Source organism: Coffea eugenioides, chromosome 8 (assembly GCF_003713205.1).
Source record: "Coffea eugenioides isolate CCC68of chromosome 8, Ceug_1.0, whole genome shotgun sequence".
Classification (NCBI taxonomy): domain Eukaryota; kingdom Viridiplantae; phylum Streptophyta; class Magnoliopsida; order Gentianales; family Rubiaceae; genus Coffea; species Coffea eugenioides.
The window spans coordinates 18,138,607-18,147,126 of NC_040042.1; the positions used below are offsets into that span (position 1 = coordinate 18,138,607).

General features: G+C 39.6%; 1 non-coding gene across 1 annotated transcript; it reads left to right on the forward strand.

Moving 5' to 3' along the window:
- The first annotated feature begins 517 nt into the window (after positions 1-517).
- On the forward strand, positions 518-624 carry LOC113781801. The gene has a single exon (XR_003469706.1). It is a non-coding gene; the product is annotated as a small nucleolar RNA R71 (small nucleolar RNA).
- Positions 625-8,520: the final 7,896 nt, after the last annotated feature.

The following is an 8,520-nucleotide window of genomic DNA, read 5'->3' on the forward strand; positions in this document are numbered from 1 at the left end:
GAGGATTTTGTTGCCATGGTTGCTGAAATCCTAGTGGACGATTTGAGAATGAATTCTGTGGCCTGTTCCCATAGCTGAAGTTAGGGTGGTCTCTCCAATCCAAATTGTACGTGTTCGAGTATGGATCATACTGCCTACGAGGCGTGGGCACGCCTCCAGCCATGTTTACTTGTTCAGCCCCATCCTCTTGCAAAATAGGACACGAGTCAGTGGGGTGGCCCACGTTTGTGTAAATTTCACAGACCTTTGCTTGATGCACGTTCCCCACAACTAATTGCCGAACAAAAGATGTTAGCTCCGATAGCTGCTGTTGAATGGACGACGTCTCTACCTCGTTAACCGAAGGGTTACTCTCGCGGAAGTCAAACTGTTGAGAATTTTCTGCCATAGCCTCAATAGCAACCATGCTTCTCTCGGTGTCTTGTTCACCAATGCTCCCCCACTCGCAGCATCAATGATACTCCTATCGGATGACTGGAGTCCCTCATAGAAATATTGGATCAATAGTTGTTCACTAATTTGATGTTGTGGGCATCTAATGCACAACTTATTGAACCTTTCCTAATAGTCATATAGGGACTCCCCAGGATACTGCTTAATGTTGTATATCTCTTTTCTCAGACTTGCAGCTCGGGATGCAGGGAAGAATTTTTCCAAAAACTTCTTTTTCATTGGGCCCATGTTGTGATACTACCTGCAGGTAGGTAGTACAACCAATCATTTGCTGCATCCTTGAGGGAGAAAGAAAAGACTCTAAGTTTGATCTGCTCCTCAGTAATTCCTGAAGGCTTCATACTGGAGCATACCATATCGAACTTCTGGATATGTTTGTGGGGTTCCTCACCCGAGAGGCCATGGAACGTGGGTAAGAAGTAAATTAATCCTGACTTTAGTTCGAAGGAGGTATTCTTAGTTAGAGTTAGAAATGTAATGCACAACGACTGTTGGGGCAAATCCAGAGCAGCCAACTCCCTTAGTGTTCTTGCATTTGCCATAGAGATGTCCTCTTGACTTGGGTCACTTGAATTATCACCACTTGAATCTGTTGATTCAATCTCTGGATCCAGTTCCTGACATGCAATGCTAGATTGCTCCTCTCTGAGCTGTCTAGTCTCTTTCCTAGTTCGGCGTGCAGTTTTCTCTATTTTCGGATCGAAAATCAATTCGCCTGTACGAGAAGAATGGGGCATAAATTAGAAAAATGTCAGACAAATCTAAAGAAAACAACTTAGAAAGAAACAAAATTAACCAAAATACCGTTCCCCAGCAACGGCGCCAAAAATTGACAGGTGTTGAGCCTGTGCAAAAATAATTACTAAAAAGTCCTAATTGCCACCACAATTAATTACAGAACAAATCCAAGTACTGGAGCAGGGACCCTAGGTGTGCAATGGGTTACTTGATTCACCCTGTTCTCGAAGAATTTTCTTGATTCGATATACCAAAATTGTCTATAAAAAGTATTAAATTTGCATAAAATGGCAAGTAGGGTCGATTCCACAGGGAAAGGATAGGCAGTTGTTTCTTTCCAAGTCAAAAGAACAAAATTGGGGGATATCTAAGGGAATGAAGATGAAAATAAAATAAATAAAATTCAAAAACTAACTCAACAAGTACAATTTACTAAAAATAACGATTAATAAAATTCTACCCAAAGGATCAACTTTCCAGGCCCGGTCCAATTAACTGATCATCGATGCAAAGATATTTCATTCATTCGTCACTTGGTTGGTTATAACTATCAACAAGCTCTGACAGCTAGTTTTTTCTTACTTTTTCGACAGCCAAGGTACGACCGTTGACTGCTTCTCTAACCAGAAAATAATTCTAGATACGACCGTAGAAATTTAATTATCCAGTTGCATTAAAGCTAGAAAAATCCAACCCTAACCAATAAACACGCTAAGAGGGTTTATTTAAACTAGATCTTATGTTTCTCCAACATAAAGCCAATTATAATGGTTGTCACTAGTTATCAACTAAACGAATAATTACGGATTCAATTTAGTTAAACGTGATAGTAAGCTATTAGATTCAATTAAATATCCGGCCGTTGATACTCAATTAATTAAATAACCATGAACAATTAATTCAGGAAACGCACAAATAGTAACGAATTGGAAGAAATAATGAAGATTCGATTAGATCTCACAGATGTTATGGACCACAACTTCGCGTTAACCTTTGGGTAGAGGAGAAAACTAGCCGCTCCTCATCGTATCAATCTCGCATGATTTGATTGATTCCATCCACACAAACATCAACGAACTGGGAACGATGAAGTAACGAAAAAAGAAAAAGGAAAAAGTCTTGCTTGTCTCTGCGTTGGTGTTCGTACTGAAGCCACAAAGGTAAAAGCAAAAGTCTAGTCAAAATCATACAAAGTCTAAAAAGCATAGAGTAAATCGTCTGACAAGGAAAACTAAAAGCTAAGCTAATCAATCCCACGTGAATCTAGCTTTTTAGCCAATTCCCTCACAATAGCCGCCGAAAAGAAAGGAAGAAGCGTCCCAGAGCAAAGCAAAAGCTAATCTCCTTATATGATGTGAATCTGGCTTCGTTTCCATTGGCCGCCGCTCTCAGAAGGAAAAACATCAAAGGGCAAAACTCTCTCTAGGAGTTTTAATCCCCTGCAACTCCGTGGCCCACGTGAATCTGATTTCCTAATTGCCCACTGTGAGGACTCGTAAAAACTATTATTTTATGCCTAATTTATGGCTTAATAAACTATTTAATTGGATTTTTGCCACGAGGAATATTTTCTAGCCTTATTAGACCTAAATACATGGTAATATAACTTCGTTATATTTTTAAAGTGACTCGTTCTGAAAATTAATTTCCTGGAGTACGTTTAGTAAAAATAGTGAATAGTACTTGGAGATTTTATCCGCGTAGTAGCACAATAAGCTTGGAATATTGAAGACTTGTACTATGGTCCTAAAATAGGTAATCTTATGAATAAATACTCAAGTGATAGTTAGTAGTACAATCGTTATAAGAATTTCTCGGAAGTTTCGCGTTATATCGTTAAAATTGACGGTACGCTTTTTCACACGCGCGACTTTATTTGAGGGACTTTAGACCCTTATTTCGGGACAATTAAGAGTGAATAATATTTACATGAATATATATGCATTGGAGGTTTAGTGCATTAGTGAACCAAACGCGCGAGAAAATCGAGCCGTAATCGCACCAAACGGCCCCTAATGAGAGTTGACTTTTGGGTGAATTTCCACCACTTATTTCACCTTCTCTTGGAAGCTAAAGGAAATCAGATTTCTCTCCATCTTCTCTCTCCTCATAGCCGACCAAACACCCTCCTCTCTCTAACTCCATTGCTTCAAAATTTCTGCTCACTAATCTCACTCAAAACCACCCCAAATCATCTCCAAATTCAACCAAACTTGCACCACACCTAGCTTGACACTTGAGGAGCATTTTGAGCTGCAAACAAGGGCTGGAAATCACGGTTTTTCTGGGGTAATAGAGGGCCGAAAATTCTGCTGAACATCAACCCAAAGTAAGTGATGATCCACTCTTGGAAACTTGAAGTTTGGAAGCTATCTTACCTTGTTAAGTTCATGCATGCATTTGGTTAGCTTGATATGGATGTAAAATGTGATAGTGGGCTCTTTGTATTCCCACACTTGGGTTGTTGTTGCTGATTTGAGGATCAATGTTGGATTTAATGGTAGTTTAATGGTTATAATGATGAATTTATGGAGTGTTATTGTTGGGAACTCAAGTAGAGGTCATGACCAGAAATTGCCGAATCTGCCCCTGTTTTGTTCGGCCATGATAAGGCCCATTTTTGGTGATTTATTGGCATGATCCTGATGTGTATATGTTATATTATGTGTGTAGAAATTTTCGTTGGAAAACATTAACGATTGGATGGGCAAATGAATTTATTCATGAACTAGGCATGCTGGAAAATTATTTTCGGGTAAAACTGTCCAGTGGTCGTATTTTGGCCATAACTCTGTCCTCGGGTGTCGAAATCAAGTGCCGTTGGTGGCGTTTGAAACTAGACATTCCTAGCTTTAATTTGAGATAAAATTCACGTTCTGATTCTATGTGAGTGATCCGAACCAAACGTTTTAAGTTAGCTGTCCTGTCTCTCGGATTTGCTGGAATGGCTTGTTGAGGCAGCAACTTGAGGCTCAATTTTGAGCTGGTTGCTTGCCGAATTTCAGAACATTTCCTTCTGTGAACTTTTAGTCCCGTGAATGTATTTTCTAACGCCATAAACCATGCCTCATTCCGAGTTAAATTGATTGAGTTGTGACTAAAACAAGAGGACTGCCCTGTTTTGGAAAAACGTAGTATTTGGACTGATTTGGGGCAAAACTTGGGAATGATTTTATTAATTGAAGTTCTTGATGCTCATCACTTACCAAAGGTATCATGGATGTGTCTTAGACCTTTGTTTCACAAATGAACCATGTTCGGATAGTTTTCTTGGTTAAACGATTTGAAATTGTGAAATGAAAGTCACAAGGCAGATTGCCTTAGAATTTTTCCTGAACTTTGGTTGACTAATTAACTACCTTCCCGAGGGTATTTTTCCCTGAAATTTGATAGAGGAATACCTTGCATATAGGAGTAAAATAATGCCAATTTTGGCACCAATTCAAGTTCGTTTCGATACCGAATTAAATTGCTAGTGTTGGAGGTTCAAAACTGGAAATTCTTCTTCAGTCTTGAATCTTCCTCAACTTTGAGCTACCGTATCTCGGTACTCGAAACTCCGATTCTTGATCCTCTTGTTTTGTTATAAACCTCACTTGTAACACTAATCGAGCTGTAAATTTCAGAGGCCGGTTTGCAACATGTGAATCGTGCCGAATTTCCAAAGTTGGCCGAAATCCAACTTAATTCTGCCTTGTACGCCGAACCTGTACCTTCAAGCTCATTTTTGAATACCTTCCACTTAGATTCATGGAAAAGTGTCTTTTAATAACTTTTAGTACTTTCTAAGAGGTTTCCAACGGTACCAAGTTTTATAATTTTGGACCTACTGAGTGCAAGATCTGATTTTTCTAAATTTGACGCGCAAAGCTGAAATTTGCTGATTTCTTAGAAAATGAAAATTTGAAAACTTGTTACTCCTTCTTGATGATAATTGATCGCTTTAAACTTGATTTCATGAAGGAAATCAGTTTTTCTTGTGTTAATAAAACCTCACTTTTGAACCTTTATTTTGAGTGGCTAAGGTTCTTGGTTTGAGGTATTGACTAGTCCAAATAAGCGTAACTCCTTTCTTGATTAATACGTGATTGTGAGTGAAAAATACTTGTTAATTGCTTCAGGTGCTCAAGCGAGTCTTGAAAAGAATCCCGGAGGGGACAACTAAAGATTTTCTCGCTCAATTACTTTTGAATTGGTGAGTGTCAAGTGCCTGACTTGTCGTGTTTACTTGATTTACCTGCTTATATACGTGAATATCACTTGATGAGACGAGTGTGTACTTTATCGCACTCGCTCTCCTTTACTTGAACTTTACTTGTATTAACTTGGTTTTCAAAGTCGATTGAGTGAATCTCGTCGACTAAAATATACCCGTTTTCGTGTGCGTGTCGTGTTGCCATGCATGTCGTGTATGTCGTGCGTGTCTTGTTGTCGGGTGGAGTGAACCTCCTCGACTTATGGGGACGCCCAATTCTCTTAACCAATCTTACAACTCGAGCCGGCATGGGCTTGGTCGAGAAGTTTGATAAACCAAGAGAGTAACAAAACACAACTTGATCTTTTGAGATCTTGTTCGGCATACTCGTGGAGTATCGCCCTTTCCGTGCGTGTTCAAAAATCAAAACTTGATCTCTTGAGATCTCGTGTGGCATACTCGACGAGTATCGCCTTTTTCGTGCGTGTTTGGTTTCGGATCCAAGAGGGTGGAATGTTGGTCGGAGGAAGTAATAAGTGAAGTTTCTACGGATAAAATACCCACCAGGATAACGGAGTGTCATCACGAGGGGGTATCGGATCGAGCCGTGGCGAAGCAAGAGGAAAATAGCTCCTGAGAGCTCCTATATCCTTGAATTGTTTCTGTTTATTTTTCTCGCTCGAATTGTAAATTACTTGAATATTGGGATTGTTATTTGGACAACGTGCTTGCATGTGTGTTTTCTTGGCCTCACGAGCGTTTCGCTCACCCCGTAGATTTGTTTTCCTTAACAGGAATGGATGGAGTGAAACTCGTTGGAACCCTTTGGATGTACTTTTGTATTAGGGTTTCAATTGTAATTGACTAGAAATTTTGGCTATTGTATATATTTGGGAATTGATGTATCTTTTGGATCCTGACGTAAGAATTGGATAACGGATGTATTTTGAACACGTGGTACAAGACTTGGATATTCGTTTATGGAAGCGATTTTTCCTTATTAGACTGGTATAAATTGTTTTATATTGTTAAGTTTGAATTGATTTGTCTCGAGTCCTGGCGAGAGCTAGGCAGGCGTTCCGCGGATACCCTTGGGTTCGCCCTTGGGAGAAGTGGGGGCGTCACACCCACTCCTTTTACCAATCCCGCGGGGTCCGTCTTTAAGATGTATCTCTTCAGTTCGTTACATGGGCACGTCATGAAATAAAGGGTCTTCTGGAAATTTGCCTCAAGAGATCACTTTTAACACCAACCATCTACAATTTATACAAATATGAAATATGAGCAAAATCTCAATACTTAGCACAGTAAGTAGCCAAAATTAGGACAGAATAACAGTGCAAAATGTGCCCAATAATTGCTCTATCAAAGTAGGATTGGTTGTTTTGGATATCCCCTGTATATGAACTCTAGGAAGTTGAATTGGATGAATTTGAGCCAAAACAAGTGAAGTTGGCAAGAGGTAATACAGTAAATTTTGTTAGGGTTTTGAGCTGATCAGAACCTAAAAATCAGCCAACTTCCCCGAATCACTGGTATTGATAGGAGAGGAACTAGAGTCTGAATTTGATATTGTTGGAAAGCCCTTCGAGTCTAGTTTCCAACATCTCTAACGGCATGTGATTCTGACTTTCCTACAAAGAGATATGGCCATTTTTCCAACACTGCGCAGGGGCGACTGTTTTACCCGCGAAGACCACTTTGAACTTGAATGAAATTTTTCTCTTTCTCAACTTTCTTGCACTTGTCAAACTTGTTTTCTTATGACTTTTTACTGCATTTTGGGCCTAACTTTCATGGTGAATTGAGTAGAATTAACCACTCACTTGGTCACCTAATGAGCTCACATTTGGGTTGGAAATGAATCTAGATTGTTAATGATTTCACTCTTTGCCCTAGGATTGGGAAATGGAGGTGAACGTAACCAAGGAACTTGACGTTTGAACTCTGCTTTGCTTGACAGGTGAGTGTTCCATTGCCTGTTAACTATCTATGTGAAATATCTGAATACTTGATCTGTGACTGGTTGAGTTAAACATTTGTTTTGATAAATTTGAGGCGAGCATGTATTTTATCACACTCGACCTCCTTCGATTCCACTGAGGCTCTGTATGCTGCTATTATGAGATGTAATTTCTCTATATTTGACTGTATGTGAGTTGTTTGGGCGATATTCCATCAACTACTGTGACTGTTTGGGTACACAACCTCATAGGTGAGTCGATTGTATCGATCCAGCAAGGGTTTGGTCGAGAAGGCCGATAAACCCTGAGAACTGTTTACTAAATCTGGATTCGGTATACTCGAATATTACCTAATTACTGTTTGTACTGTTCGGATCCGGTAAAAGGGTTGACTGGTAGACAGAAATTGGAGTAGATGGTGTTCTACGGACATTATTTTTTTGAACGCAAACGTTGATGGACAGTCAACGGATTCTTGTTATGATCAAACTCAAGTGGATTTGGCTTTTGGAAGCCACCCGTATCCTTGAATTGAACTATGATTAATCGTTATAGTACAATACAATGGTTACTTGTTTATATTATACCTTTAATTGGCTATATGCTAACATGTTTATTTGGAACCCCACTGAACTTTAGCTTGTGACAGCCCCACCTCCCCCTAAGGCGAACCAAAGGGTTCGGCGGACCGCCTGCCCAACTCTCGCCGGGACTCAGTCGTTCACTTAAAAACGAAATAAAACATAGGAATAAATATAACGACAATCCAAAACTTAACGCAAAACTTATGTCCATTAGAGTACAAACATCGAATATACAAAGGTTCTCAATTCTTCATACATCCAACCCGTGCCAAGCACTAGGGCGAGAAATATTACAAAAGAAAACCAAGAAACTAGTCTAGGCTAGTCGAACCAAAACTCCCGTCCTGGCTCGCCTTCCCTGTTAAGGAAAACAAAACTAAACGGATGAGCTAAAAGCTCAGTGAGGTTCCGAACCAATATTCAACAACAAAGCCAATACATTAACCATCGATAATCAATAATTCAAGAAACATTTACAATGGAAAGCGATAATAACACATACATTAAAAGGATACGGGCTCACAGGGAGCCATTTGTTCGTTCGTTCGTTCTCCTGTCATTCCCCTTATTCCTCCAATCATTTGAA